Source organism: Chelonia mydas, chromosome 10 (genome assembly GCF_015237465.2).
Source record: "Chelonia mydas isolate rCheMyd1 chromosome 10, rCheMyd1.pri.v2, whole genome shotgun sequence".
NCBI classification, from domain to species: domain Eukaryota; kingdom Metazoa; phylum Chordata; order Testudines; family Cheloniidae; genus Chelonia; species Chelonia mydas.
Genome location: NC_051250.2, coordinates 41,016,315 through 41,031,948, shown reverse-complemented (window position 1 = coordinate 41,031,948; position 15,634 = coordinate 41,016,315). Strand labels below are relative to the sequence as shown.

At 46.2% G+C, this 15,634-nt stretch overlaps 1 long non-coding RNA gene across 1 annotated transcript; it reads left to right on the top strand.

Annotated features, from left to right (window-relative positions):
• The first annotated feature begins 1,910 nt into the window (after positions 1 to 1,910).
• On the top strand, positions 1,911 to 12,300 carry LOC122461902. Its single transcript, XR_006284150.1, has 4 exons — positions 1,911 to 2,105; positions 10,285 to 10,287; positions 11,835 to 11,842; positions 12,288 to 12,300. It is a non-coding gene; the product is annotated as an uncharacterized LOC122461902 (long non-coding RNA).
• Positions 12,301 to 15,634: the final 3,334 nt, after the last annotated feature.

Genomic DNA, 15,634 nt, shown 5'->3' with positions numbered 1-15,634 from the left:
TCGAACCCGGGGTGGAGACGGCTTTGGATCGACGCTGTCTCAGTCGCCGCCTCACAACACGTCCTCTCAATTTGTTGCTCTAACAATGTCGCTCTGCCCCTCGAAACCTCAGTTAACACTTCTTTTAAATAATTTTCCTTTTACAGGGCTGGTGGACACTGGAGCTGACGTTACGGTGATTTGTGATCCGGAGTGGCCGGTCAGTTGGCCAACAGTTCCTTCTAAAGAGTTGTGGGGGATCGGGGGTAGCAAACCCGGGCGCCAAAGTTTGTCCTGGGTCACGGTCTCTAAACCAAGAGGCCGTGCCCTTGCTACAATCCACCCTTTTGTGCTCCCTGTCCACCTCAATATTTGGGGCCGTGACTTACTTGTAAAGCTGAACACCACCCTCGATATTAATATATAATGGCCCAAAACCCTCCCCCACCCACCTTGCCCTCCGCATTACCATTGGTATGGCAATCCTTAGAGTCCGTATGGATTGACCAGTGGCCCCTCCCCCTAGAAAAGCTGAAAGCGCTTCATTCACTTGTACAATAACATTTGCATGCACAGCGCTTGGAGAGCTTCACTAGTCCTTGGAACTAGCTGCTGTTATTTTGGCCTTTCAATTTTTTGCTGATTGTCTCTTTAATTTGATTGTGGACACGCATTATGTTTATAAGGTAATCGATCATTTACCCCTTGCCCTCATTACACCTCAGATTGATGCGGACCTCCTCCGCCTGTTTTTGTCCTTACAGTATCTCCTCACCTCTCGTAATTTCCCTTATTTTGTTGCTCATATTAGCAGTTATACCCCTCTGACTGGGCTACTCACTGAGGGCAATGCGCGCGCCGATCGCGCGTTACGTGGTCAGGTAATTTCCCTCTTTTCTGACCCCATCGAAAGCCATTCCTTTTTTCATCAGTCTGCCTCTGTTTTGGCCCGACAGTTTCACATTCCTGCTGATCATGCACGTTCTATTGTTCGTTCCTGCCCCCACTGTGCTGCTGCTGCCCCTACCTTTTCTTATGCCGTTAACCCCAGAGGTACCGCAGCGAATCAGCTGTGGCAAATGGATGTCATTCACGTGCCACAATTCCGCCCCTATTCGTTTTTACATGTTTCCATTGATACCTATTCGGGATTCCTCTGGGCGACCCCACAGCGTGGGGAAGCCACTCCCAAAGTTATTCACCATTTGCTAGCCTGTGTTGCGGTTATGGGTCGCCCGAGCCAGATAAAAATGGATAATGCCCCAGCCTATTGCTCCACAGCCCTCTCCACCTTTTGTGCCCAATGGGACGTCCGTCTCAAACACGGGATCCCTTATAATTCCACAGGCCAAGCTATTGTTGAACGTGCAAATCGCACGCTAAAAACCTTGCTTGACAAACAATTAAAACAAGGGGAGCTGCGTCTCCGAACCTTAGGAGACATTCAGCAACAATTGCATGTCCTTTTGTTTACTTTAAATAATTTAACACTGAATACAGATCAGCAGTCCCCCGCGGATTGGCATTTTCATAAGTCCGAGGTACTGGAAAGACCGCATGTCTATTACCGTCAGCTGCCCGATCCGCAATGGTTGGGCCCAGTACCTTTAATTACTTGGGGTCGGGGATATGCTGCTGTGTCTCTCCCTGCGGGACCATTGTGGGTTCCGGCCCGGTGTGTGCGACCGGCACTGAAACAGCATGGCATGGCACCAGGGGCTGTCAAACCCCATACCGGAGTTTCAGCTGACCTTGGAGGAGAACGCGGTGCCTCCCGGGTCGACAATGGCGGGACGGAGACGGAGGAGACGTAGCGTCCCAAGCCAGCCCGTGACATGGGGAGCAGTGAAAGCATTGGTCGCTGCGGCTCAACGAAGACTGGCAGCAAACCAACAGCCAGAGATTCCTGAGACTCTGTTTGTGGCCATTCTCGCCCAAATCACTGCTAATTCTGTATTGATTGTGTGCCTTATGTGCCTGCTATTTCCTGTAGGAGTTGACTCGGGAGCGCCTCCTCCGTTACGGGCCCAAATGACATATAACCTATGGGAAAGATTGGCTTCAATAGCAAATGTTACCCACTTTTGTTTATCTGATTTTGTAGCAGCTGAAGAATTGTTAGGTATGTGCCTTATTCCAGTATGTCATCACCCTGAGGAAATAGGGAATGAGACAATGCTCGCTGCTTATGCAAACCTCTCTTCCCAGTACTCTAGCATGGCTAATTGGGGCCCGGCCAACTACACTTTACCTTCTTGGGCTTATTTTTTGCTGTTGCTGTGTGCAGCCTTTTTGTTAAGGCTTTGTCGAGACCCGCCCTGGCATGCTCCACGAGTTATGACCTTGTCTGTCCGGGAGTTAATGGCTTGCAAAAGCAAATTGATGGCTACCATGAGATGGCCGAGCACAAATAAACAAAAAAGGAGGGGATGAAGGATTCATGCAGGGTTCATGCACTTGGCAACATTCAGGGCACACCTTGAGTGTTGTGTAGGAGCAGTGCACACACGGCTCCTCTCAAGGGCATGAACCTTGGAAACTCGCCCAGATGACATGAACCGTGGGAAGCCTCCCAGGACTGGGCTCAAGGCCCGAGAGCAAGGAATGCGGTAGATAGAAATTGGTAAATAAGAATATTAAACATAGCCAGTGTATTCCTTTTATCTGTTGGAGTATGTAATGCGCAGGAGGAGAAAAAGAATAAAAGAGAGGGTGGAAAGCTGACAAGGCAGACCAGCCTGCTTGCTTGCTTAAAGCCTTGTTCTGTCTTGTATTTGGACCGCAACACTAGGGACTGTAAAATTTACACTACCCTTATCTAGTTTTCAGATTACCTCTATATATCCTAATTGTTCAAAAGGAGCTGCCATTCGGTTGGCACAGCAACGGACCTGGGTTTTCGCTAGAAAGAAAAGGGACTTGGCCGGACACCTATGGGATGGTGCAAATAGCGTAGCCGCAATCTAGAATATCCATAAAGGTTAGCAACATGAGGAAAAATGGGAACAGCTGGAAAAAGCCACGGGCCTTATTACTGGAGCACAGCTAGCTCAGGTTCAGGCTGGTGTTGGTGAATTATATGCCCTTAGTTCAATGACCCAAAAGCTGTTAACAAAAATGGTACTGGGTATCACCAACGCTGGAAAGGCATTGCAGTGGGATCAGGCTTGTTCAGCGGTTCAGGATTTTCTGAATGACCAGCTCACGGCCATTCAGAGGGATCTTGAACATCAGGCATGGCCCTCTGCCCTTACAGTCACCTCGGGAGTACCATCTGATCTGTGGCCGTGGAGACATACTTGGAGATTTTCTGAGTGGAAATGTAGACGTTCGCAGTGCTCCTTCCAAGCATATTGGGCCGGTCAGAGGGGTGTGGGCTCCCACCTACTGAATCCTGCCGGGTCCATGGGGAGGACGCATGTGGAACTGGATAATTCACCGAGACATTTGGGAACTTGAACTACCTGGTATGCCCAACCGATTTGTAGTCAGTGCTCCTGGAATAACGCCCGACATTTGGGTAGGGATTGGAAGCCAATGGACACTCTGGCCGTTAGAACCCCCTCAACTTCAGTGTGTACGTAAACTAAAACCAGGAGAGGTTGTCACTGTTCATGACAACATTTGTTGGGAGGGTATGGGACACGGGACTATCCAGACCGGACATCTACTTTTCCAAGCTAATAATAGCTGTGTGCATGTTAAGACCACTACCTTGAATGATGTACATTTTAATCTCACCATAGCCGCAGGCAATCATATCATTCATTGGCCTGCGGATAAAATTCTACAATTAGCTCTTAGGTTCCAAATACCCTCTAACTGGACTACTTTAGTACCTGATCGATTCCAAAATTTGCTTTCAATCCTACCAGAGATTCAGAAAATTTCCGAATTACAGAGACAAATTCACATGCTCCAAAATATATATCAAGCCGAAAAGAATGCCTTTTATACTGCCTATAGAATGTCTACTTTGTGTACCCAGACTGATGTATTGTGTTTTGTGAATAAAGCTGTACACCAATCCCAAGCACATCATATTATCACCATGGGAATGTTGTTGCTTTTACTGCTGTTTAGCATAGGGTTATGTTATTGCTGTAATAGATGTATTCATAATTGTCTATCCAGCCTTAGACCTGCCAACCTCGGATCAAGAAAGCAGGTGGCACTGATAATTGTAAATGAGACGTATGATATAGTTTGGGCAAAAGAACAGGAGGAAGAAAAGGAGGAAATTGACAGGCTCATGGCTATGGAAGTTTAGGCCCCAGGCACCAAAGGGGGGAATGTGGAGGAAAAGTAGACCCAAGTAGGCCTAAAACTTTGGTCAAGCTAACTGTGTATATGAAGCCTAAGAAGAGAGTAAGGAAAATTCCATTGTGGGGCAATTGGAGCAACACAGCTTAAGAAACATCACCCTAACAGCTAGAAATTAGGAAAGACCATTAATCACAAAAGAACAACTTGTCAATAACAGGAAAAGCTTGTTTTGCTATATTCCAAATAAGGCAAAACTATGGTTAAGGCTCGCATTATATGCCAAATAAGGGAAAGCTCCATTGGTGGAAGTGTGCTTGACCAATTGTGGTTTTCAGCTATATAAACCCCTGTATTTTCTGTTTACGCCAGAGCAGCTCCAGCTGACTCTCCCTGTATGCACATGCTTGAATAAAGCTGGCCTCAGGCTTGTTCTAAACCAAACACAATGCATGGTTAATTTTCCACCACAATTGTATGTAAGAGAGCAGTATGATTGCTCAGCACTCCAGTTTGAAACTGGAGAAAAGCCTGTTGAGAGTCTCTGGGTTAAGTTTAGAGGCGAGAGCAACAAGGGTGATGTCACAGTGGGCGTGTGCTATAGACCACTGGATCAGAAGGATGAGGTAGATGAGGCTTTCTTCGGACACCTAACTGAAGTCTAAAGATCACAGGCCCTGGTTCTAATGGGGGACTTCAATAACCCTGACATCTGCTGGGAGAGCAATACAGCAGTGCACAGACAATCCAGGGAGCTTTTAGAGAATGTTGGGGACAACTTCCTGGTACAAGTGATGGAGGAACCGACTAGGGGCCATGCTCCTCTTCACCTGCTGCTTACAAACAGGGAAGAATTGGTAGGGGAAGTAGAAGTGGGTGGCAACCTAGGCAGTAGTGACCATGAGATGGTTGAGTTCAGGAACCTGACAAAAGGAAGAAAGGAGAGTAGCAAAATAGGGACCTTGGACTTCAGAAAAGCAGACTTTTTTAGACTCCCTTGGAGAACAGATTGGCAGGATCCCCTGGGAGGCTAATATGAGGGGGCAAGGAGTCCAGGAGAGCTGGCTGTATTTTAAAGAAGCCTTATTGAGGGCACAGGAACAAACCATCCCAAAGTGCAGAAAGAATAGCAAATATGGCAGGCAACCAGCTTGGCTTAACAGTGAAATCTTCGGTGAGCTTAAACTCAAAAAGGAAGCTTACAAAAAGTGGAAATTTGGACAGATGACTAGGGAGGAGTATAAAAATATTGCTAGAGCATGCAGGGATGTAATCAGGAAGACCAAGGCACAATTGGAGTTGCAGCTAGCAAGGGATGTGAAGGGTAACAAGAAGGGTTTCTACAGGTATGTAAGCAATAAGAAGGTGGACAGGGAAAGTGTGGGACCCCTACTGAATGGGGGAGGCAACATAGTAGCAGATGATGTGGAAAAAGCTGAAGTACTCAATGCTTTTTTTGCCTTGGTGTTCACAGACAAGGGCTGCTCCCAGATTGCTGCACTGGGCAACAGAGAATGGGGAGTAGGTGAGCAGCCCTCAGTGTTGAAAGAACAGGTTAAGGACTATTTTAAAAAGCTGGACATGCACAAGTCCATGGATCCAGATCTAATGCATCCAAGGGTGCTGAGGGAGTTGGCTGATGGGATTGCAGAGCCATTGGCCATTATCTTTGAAAATTTGTGGCGATTGTGGGAGGTCCCAGATGATTGGAAAAAGGTAAATATAGTGCCCATATTTAAAAAAGGGAAGAAAGAGAACCCGGGGAACTACAGACCGAGGACCGACTGGCTAAGCAGGAGTTCTGCAGAAAAGGACCTGGGGATTACAGTGGATGAGAAGCTGGATATGAGTCAGCAGTGTGCCCTTGTTGCCAAGAAGGCTAATGGCATATTGGGCTGTATTAGTAGGAGCATTGCCAAGGTCAAGGGAAGTGATTATTTCCCTCTATTCAGCACTGGTGAGGCCACACCTGGAGTACTGCATCCAGTTTTGGGCCCCCCACTACAGAAAGGATGTGGACAAGTTGGAGAGCGTCCCGCAGAGGGCAACGAAAATGATTAGTGGACTGGGGCACATGATTTACGAGGAGAGGCTGAGGGAACTGCGATTATTTAGTCTGCAGAAGAGAAGAGTGAGGGGGGATTTGATAGCAGCCTTCAACTACCTGAAGGTGGGTTCCAAAGAGGATGGAGATAGGCTGTTGTCAGTGGTGGCAGATGACAGAATGAGGAGTAATGGTCTCAAGTTGCAGTGGGGGAGGTTTAGGTTGGATATTAGGAAACTCTATTTCACTAGGAGGGTGTTGAAGCACTGGAATGGGTTACCTAGGGAGGTGGTGGAATCTCCTTCCTTAGAGGTTTTTAAGGCCCGACTTGACAAAGCCTTGGCTGGGATGATTTAGTTGGTGCTGGTCCTGCTTTGAGCAGGGGATTGGAGTAGATGACCTCCTGAGATCTCTTTCAACCCTAATATTCTATGATTCTATGATATGAGGAGGAGCAATATTGCTCATAACTGGAAGCCATGGGAGTGGAGTCGGACAAAGGCTGCCGGAGATGATACGCATGGCAGCATTTTACTGTGTATCCACCAGTTTGGTGTGTGACAATCGACTCCAAACTGGTGCATAGTACTCCTCCACCGAATACGAGGTGGCAAGAGCTGACATCCAGAAAGCTGGAGCACGAGCACCCCATGACGAACCTGCCAGTTTGCTAAGAAGATTGTTGCGCATCTTAACTTTAGCTGCTTTCTTCTTCAGGTGGGCATGGTAACTCAGTGTGCGGTCTAAGGTCACACCTAGATAGATCGGTTCTACTTCATGCTTCACCTTCTGACCATTCAGATAAACATTCAGTTCTCGGATTGTGCTGGTGTGATGAAGATGGAACAAACTGGAGATTGTTTTTATGACGCTTGGCTGGAGGCACCAAGTCTTACAGTAGTCAGCTAACTTTATCATGTCCCAGTTTAAGGTGCCATCAAGCTTTTGGAACGTCCAGGCTTGGGTACCACAACTGATGTCATCTGCGTAAATGAACTTTTGTGACTCTGTTGTTGGCAGGTCATTGATGTAAAGGTTGAACAGGGTTGAACAGGGTTGGAGCACAGAGCCCTGGGATAGCCCATTGCTCTGTCATCTCCAAGCACTCATCTTCAGTGTAACAAGCTCAAGCTCCGTCCCTGTTCTAATGCCCCAGAAACCCCTGACCCTCCAGTAAGTAGCAACTTCAAGTGGATTTACTTATACTCCCATTAGGGTTGCCAATTTTGATTGGATGTATTCTTGGAGATTTAATCACATGACATAATCTTTAATTAAAGATTAATCTTTAATTCCTGGAGACTCCAGGCCAACCCTGGAGGGTTGGCAATCCTAATTCCCATCACCAACACCAGTACAGCCTCATGCAGCAAAGTCCTTACAGTGTTTCTTACCCTTTCCCACAAGGCCAGAAAAAAGCAGAGCACTCCCTTCCTCAAGATCACAGCACATATTGAGCCCACCTAGCCCAGACCCTCCCCCTCACTTCCTGCTTGTGTCATCTTGTATACCCCTCTGCTGGTGGCTAATTGGTTCATCAGCCTGATCAGCTAATTAGCTACATATCCCCAGTCAGCCTTCTCTGTAGGGGAACTGATTGGTGCCTAAGTGACCAAACTGCTGGCTGACCCTCTAGCTTTCGGCAGGCATCAGGGAGACGCTAACATACGTCTACTTGGAGTGCACCAGGTTGCAGCACCTATTCCAGCTTCTGAAGAACCTTCTCCTTAGGTTCTGGCTGTGCTTTGCCCCCCACCTCCTGCTCTATGCACACCCTATCCCTAGCCCCACAAAGTCACAAGACCTCCTTTTCAACCTCCTCCTGGCGCTGGCCAGATGGCCATCCACCATGCCAGGAGGAGGATGTTGGACGGGAAGGTGCTCTGCGACTGTGGGAACTATTTCCGCTCCTCTCTTGGTTCAGGTATCCAGGCAGAGTTCCTCTTGGCCTCATTCCTGGCTCCCTGCATGCCTTTGATGAGCCGTGGGTGCTGTCCAGTGTTCTCTGCTCAGTGTCCCCTTCTGGCTCCCTGCTTATGACCCTGTGACCCTCACTCCTGTCCTTGTTTTATCATTAGTTGTCCCCCATAATCATTTGAGCCCTGGGTTTAGTTGCTCCTCCCTTTAGGCTGGGGGAGAGGCCTTTAGACGTGGGCCGGCTTGCATCCACCCATTCCTGGAACTCAATAGGTGCTAGCTTCTGACATTCTGTCACAGTTACTGAGTTGCAGAGCCTGGGTCTACAGAGTCAGGGTCACGGGCCTTGCAGTATAGGGCTAAAAGTAGCACTGTAGACATTCCTGCTTGGGCTGGAGCTTAGACTCTGCAACCTGATGAGGGAGCTGGGTCCAGAACTCAGGCTCCAGCCCAAATGGGAATGTTTACACTGCTGTTTTTAGCCCCATAGCATGAGCCTGAGTCTGTAGACCTGGGCTCTGAGACTTGCTGCTCTGGGTCCTTTTTTTGCAATGTACACATACCCTAAGAGATTCAGTGACCCAGGAAAAGTGTGGTAGACCTGGACGGGTAATTAACAAATTCCAAAAAGTGTTGTATGTCTTGCATATTTTGGGGACAGTGCATGTCCAAAATAGCTCAAACTTTCTCAGCGTCTAGTTTTAAGCCCTTTGCTGCTAGGTGTCCAATACATGGTACAGCTGACAGGCACGGTCTAGTTTTTTTGTTATTCAGCTTGAGATTCACTTGATATGCACTATTGCTATCAGATTCTGATCATAATCAACATTAGCCTCTTCAAGGAAGTCTCCACAACCAAGCACTAAAATGTCATCTGCAATTACACCAGCCCCTTCAATCCCTCTAGCACTTTATGTTGATAAGTCTGATATCCTTCTGGCACTGGAGAAATTTCCAGTAGCATTCACAGCCATTTATGTCTGCCAGGAGAACTCCAGAAGGTCCTCAAATACTGGCTGTCTTCATCAAATTTTACCTTCCAGAAACCATCTTTGACATCTACAGTAGAAAGGCCTTTGTGAATCTTGGCAGCATCTCTTCAATCATTGGCAAAGGATAGTGGGAGGCTTTCAAAGCGTCATTGACATTTAACACATATGCGGAGTTTGCTTGAATTTTTAATCCCAGTGAGGGGGATAGATCTCAGAGCCCTGACTCCAGCCCAAGTGGGAATAACTACACTGCTATTTTTATCCCTGTCACCTGAGCCCTGCAAGCCCAAATCAGTTGACCCGGGCTCTCAGACTCACTGCTTGTGAGGGTGGGGGTTATATTGCAGTGTAAACTTCTAACTGTGCACACCCTCGGCTATTTTTCTGCAGCCCTGGCATGGATTTTTTTTTAACATACAAGAAGAGGATGTTTGACGTCTCTATAATGGTTTCCTGTTGGGGACGGATTTGCCCACTCATGAGGAAATCCTAGTCAATAGCCTACTTGTGTCAACACAGTCAGAATTAATCAAGTCCTTCCTTACTCAGGGGAGAAGCTGCCATGTCCCACAGGAATATACTGCAGCCTCAGTAAATATTCTCTTTAAAGTTACAGATTGCTTTGACAAGCAGGGTCAGAGTGTGTGCCACAATTACCCTGGATTTCTGAACAGCTACAGTATTTGGTGAGCAAGGTACAGAAGCAGAGGTCCCGCACATGATTGATTGGAACCATCTGCTGTATTCCTGGAAGCAGACAAACTCCAGGGGGAATAAAACAATATTTTATTGATAGTAAAGAACTGTTGTGCCTCCCTATGACTGCAATGAGATATGCCATTGGTGCAGGAGTCCTCTGCAATTAACAGAGACCTAATAAAACAATTTTCCTGAAAGTTATCATTAATTTGGAAATTGCTTTTATCTGTTTAATCATATGGCCCCCATCATGGTAGTATTTGAATGCCTCACAATTGTTAATGCTTCCAACACCCCTGTGAAGTAGGGAATTATTAATATGCCCATTTTACTGACTGGAGGACTGAGGCACAGGGCAGATCGAGTTATTTGCCCAAGGTCACAGGGAAGCGTGTGGCTGAGCCAATAACTGCCCCAAGTTTCCCAAGTCTCTGGCCTGTAGCCATACCTAATCCCTTACATCTGCAGAACATTTGTTCTGCTATATTAACGAAAGGAGGTTTCTGTGTCACGGGGAACCTCGACTCTGCAAGAACAGTAGAGGTCTATGTGGAAGAGGCAAAGACTGACCTGCTGCTCTACTTATGAACCAATTTCAGTGACAGAAGTGTTATTCTTATGGGCTGTCATTGACAGAATTCCCACTTCGATAACGCCAAGCAAATTCTTATTTCTGACTGTTTTCCTTAATTTTAGGGACCAGTTTCTACTTCATAGCAATAAGAAAGCATGTCAGGCTGGTATTTCACAGAAATTATTGCACTTCTAGGATAGTTAGAGTTGTTCATCCTTAAGCTTGAGATCAGGCTATTGTTGGCATTATACAATTTCCCCTACACCCCCTGTGTTATTGCTAAATGAATGTCCACCTATTACTGAATGTTACAGAAGAAAATTCACTAGAAAAATCATTTCAAATTGCTTGAAAAATACCAGTTTGTGACAGTGTTTGTTTCAAAGTTAAGAAGGAATATTTGGATCTCAATTAACTGATTTTTTTTAAGAGTCAGGATGTGAGGTTTGTGTTTAATTTCAAACCAAGGAAGCATTGCTACAATGGACTGAGAGATGGGATCCTAAATACTGCTTGGTCATAATTTACAAACAATTGACACGGACAAAAACCAAATGCGTGTTCTCCAATGCGTCTGGTAGCACGCAGGGCTATGGGATGGGAAAGCCCCCCATTTTGGCTTCTAAGTTGGGGCAGAACTTGGAACTTTCTGCTCCCAAAACACAGGACCCTACCACTTGAGCTAAAAGGGAATCCTTTTTAGCGACATCAGTTATGTAGAGTTTATATTCTCTTTTTGGATGAGCCATTAGAGGGCAACAATCTCTCTGACGCACACATACACTCCGGTACATCAGTTTAAACCAGGAAATTGCATGTGTCAATGGAGATTCAGGCAAGCACCCACTATATGTGCACCATTATGTTTACAAGTGTGAAAACCTGTTTTGGAGCTGGTCTACATGTAAACATTGCAATGCTTTAACTAGCATTGGTTTTGAAATCCAGCTAATCAAACCAATACAAAACTTGGGTGGATACATTTAATTGATTTATATTTAAATTGGTCCATGCAGAGGGTTGCACTGGTTTAGTTAAATTGATTTAAAAAAAACCCAAAACCAGTTTTAGTTAAAGCAAGCCTATGCTCTGTGCAATCCTTGACAATGTAGCCCAAGTCATGGGTTCAATAGTAGTTGCCTCCAGTGACAACTGTTAGCTGACAAAGTCTGCACCATTGTCAGACAAGTAAAGGACTTGCCCTTGGTCTTCTCATTCTCTTTGAATAACTGATTTGTTACGATGGCTCGTCTTTGGCTATAAGCAAGTCCTAACTTTTGTGCCTGTTTCCTCTGCCCAGAAAACCAAATTGGCTCTCACTAGAACCCCTGTTTCTAATACTGTTAACAATCAGCTAACTGCACAGTTACAAAGGTACTATTGCCCAATGCACCATCCATTTAACTAACATACTTCTCTTCAGATTACAGATGCCTAGAGGAGAGAGCCTAAAAATAGCCTCCTTCAAGGTGGTAGAGCAGAGGTCCAATTGCCGTTGATAATAGAACAAGTTAGACAGTCTCTTTGGAATATGCCTTCAGAGCAAGAACACTGGTGAAAAAATAATGTTACCCACTACAGAAGTGAGCTTACTGCTTTGCCATATGGGGAGAAAACAGGTAACTAGTTTCAGGTTACCTGATTGGCCGGAAGTGAATGCAACCATTTTAGTCCTCTGAAGCCCCTGGGTCTGAATTCATGACCCACTTACTAACAAGACACAGGTAATAGAAAGAAGAGCAAGTGAATAACCTGAGTTAAATGTCGGAGGACTGAATTGGCCTGAACAGGTTAACAAGTGTGGCGGTTCAATGACAAGACAGAACACAGCTTTTAGCAAGCAAGCAGGCTGGTCTCTGCTAACAGGCTTCTGCCTGTCAGCTTTCCACCTTCCCCTTTATTCTCTCTCTCCCCCCGCGCATTACATTCTCCAACAGATAAAAGGAATACACTGGCTTTGTTTAACATTCTTATTTACCAATTTCTATCTACCGCATTCCTTGCTCTCAGGCTTTGAGCCCAGTCCTGAGAGGCTTCCCACGGTTCATGTCATCTTGGCGAGATTCCAAGGTTGATGCCCTTGAGAGGAGCTGTGTGTGCACAGGTCCAGCACAACATTCTGGGTGTGCCCTGAATGTTGCAAGCGCATAACCCTTGTATGAATCCTACAAACAAGCCCTTTATCATCTGGTCAACAGTTCAAATCTGAAGAAGGAGGGTAGCACCTGGAGGTCTTAACCATTGAATGGGCATTCAGTGAAGTGAGTTGATGGCCAGTGCATAATGGGCTATGTCAATATCATCCTGTAGCAAGTGGCATTCATTGAACCCACTGTTGACAGTCCCAGAAGAGAGGCAAGGCCTGAATACATAGCACCAACGGCACTGGGCATGTTCAAAATGCCAGCATATCAATCCCATCTCACACCTAGCTGTGCCCTCTCCGGAGATGGGTTGAGGCACATTATCAGCAAGGAGCAGCTTGCTCTGCAGCTGCCCGAGTTATTGCTGTTCTGAGGATACACAGAGACTGTTCAGCCTGTGCTACATTCACTTATGTTATTTTTAAATACATCAGTTGAGAATGGGTTTGGCTTAACCAAAGGATGTGTGTCATGTACAGACATGCACGTGCACACACTTCTCTTCACAAAAAGAGGGAAGAGAATTCACATCCTAGCCTGCAAGCAGCCTCTTGGTGGCTGGAATAGCAGCCACTGCCTTCCCAAACCTCTTCCAGGTGCATTTGGAGCCACTGGATCTGAATACAGAAAGAGCCCATGGCTCCTTCCTTGGTTTGCACCCCCCCACACACTGAAATTGCTCTCCTGAGTCCTTTAGGGGTAAAAGAACTGGAGCCCTCTGGCACCTAGTACTGATTTGAAGCCCACCAGGAAGATTTCTCACTGACCATAGCCATGCATGGGCAGGACAGATTGTTTAATCTATGGCACACTCCAATTTTGCAGCTGTTGAGTTAGCCATGGCTTCCCTAGGCTCTCAGGCTCCCTGTGAGAAGCACACTTGACATTCTTTCAGCCACTTCATCATCATCCTCAACCTCATCATCAATTATTTCCACTCACAACCTTTTACAATATGTAGAATATCTCCACAGGCCTCCTGAGACATGCAGCAGCATGTTCTTCTACAGGACCTGGACATCTTAATATGACCTCAGAGCTCTTCTACTCTGGGTTGGTGGACTTTAGAGCTTGGAAGGGCATGAGATTAACAAAGCCAGCCCAGGCCCATGTGCACAACTGCCTGGTGATAATGTTGGATCATATTAAAGAAGTTCCGTATTAAAATCACAAATGAGTTTGATTCCCCATAGTTTAAATTCCAGGGTATTACTAATTAAGAGGTCTCTTGGTTTTTGGTACTGTTTCTCTCCCTCTCTGTGTGAAACTTGCAAACTGCTAATTGTGTTAGTACATTCTAAGACACAGTCTGTTCTCAAAGCAATTCTTTGTAACAACAACTGCTCACACAGAGAGAGACTCAAAGCAATACTCTGTAAAAACAGAAACCGCACACAGAGACTCCCCGCCCTTTTGTTGTATTTATCTCGCTTTGTTAACAATTGTGATTAAAATAGAGATAGAGGATGTATGTGGATGGATGGTTGGTGTGGATAATAATTGAATGATAAGGGAGGTGCCAGCCTAAGAATCCAGTCTCCATTGACTGAAGAAGGCATCAAGTGGAAACAACCAGAGGACCCCCGGAGGGCAGACTGGAATCCACCCAACAGCCTCAAGGATGGGAGAACCGAAAAACAAGATAACATCTGGCAGCACGGAGCCATCAGGAATGTGCCATCTGCTAATTGATTCAGCAACAGCATGATGAAGCAATTCCCATAGACTGGCATAGGAATAAATTCCTATAAAAATGGACTCTAGAAAGTGAGAACTTTGGGGTCTGATTCTGCAAACCAACTTCCAGGAGCATCAGATGTGCATCTGACAAGGCCCTGCTCCCTCCTCGTGTCCAGGCCACCTGGCCAGTGGGTTGGCATGAGCAACTCTAAGGCTGGTAACTATGATAATAACCTTGCAGAACCTGTGTGTGTGTATGAATGAATGTGTGAATAAATATGAAATTGAATGGAATGTTATAGCTACAACTAACTGCTTACTATGATTCTTTCTGCATTCACAATAAATGTGGCAATTTGCCTTTTCCCCTTTAATAAGATCCTGCTGGTTTTTATTTTATTGGTATAACAATAACAGCATGCTGCACAGTAGCCTCCCCTGGTAATGGGGGTGCCAGTGCTAATACCCTGCACAGTAGCAACTGTCTGAAAATGAGGATGAGTTTGAGAATGAGGCCAGTGTGCTGCAGCCACTGAATGAGAACCAGGGGGCTGAGAGGGATAATAATGAGCCTACTGTGTACTCTACCCTTCCTGATGTTATTTGAGCCTGGGTTTCTGTCTTTCACCACTCTCCTGAGTCCCGCTGCTGCAGACAGCAGGCAGGCTGACGAAGAAAATGCTCCTGCCCTCCAGCGCTGAGACCTGCGATGTTCCCAAACACTCATCCTGCAATGCCAAGACCAGGGATGCTCCAACCACTCTCCTCAGGGTGGTTATATAGTAGATGCTCCCACTCTTCTGCCCCATGGCACCAGGATGGGAGCACACTCCCACCCACTTGCCCTGTGGCATCCAGATCATAATCTCACACAGCAGTGCCAATGGTGGGTACACTCCTGCCTGTGGTACCAAGACAGGGAACACTCCCTCCCACTCACCTCTAGAAGAGCGCAAGAGAGAAAAGTGTCTAATTCATTTTAATGCCTTTTATTTCTGCATTCCCCTTCTTGGAAAAGGGTATACACTGATTTCCCTGATTTTGAACCCTATAAAATGACCTTCAAACAGTCCCTCCTTTAAGACTATGTTTCCTCCAGCAGTGAAAGCTGGGTTCATCACTGACTATGTGGCCCACATCCTCCCACACCAAGAGACACTGATATTTGTACCAGTCAAGGAGTGCCAACAGCCAGCTGTTTACACATTCACAGGAGGGGATGTCACAGAAGACTCCCTCTTGGTGATGCCTGACTTGTTAGGATTTGAGCCTTCCAACAGAAGCAGAAAGATCATGTAAAAAAATTCCAGGCTCTCTTTGCATCTACAGAGTGAATTTTCTT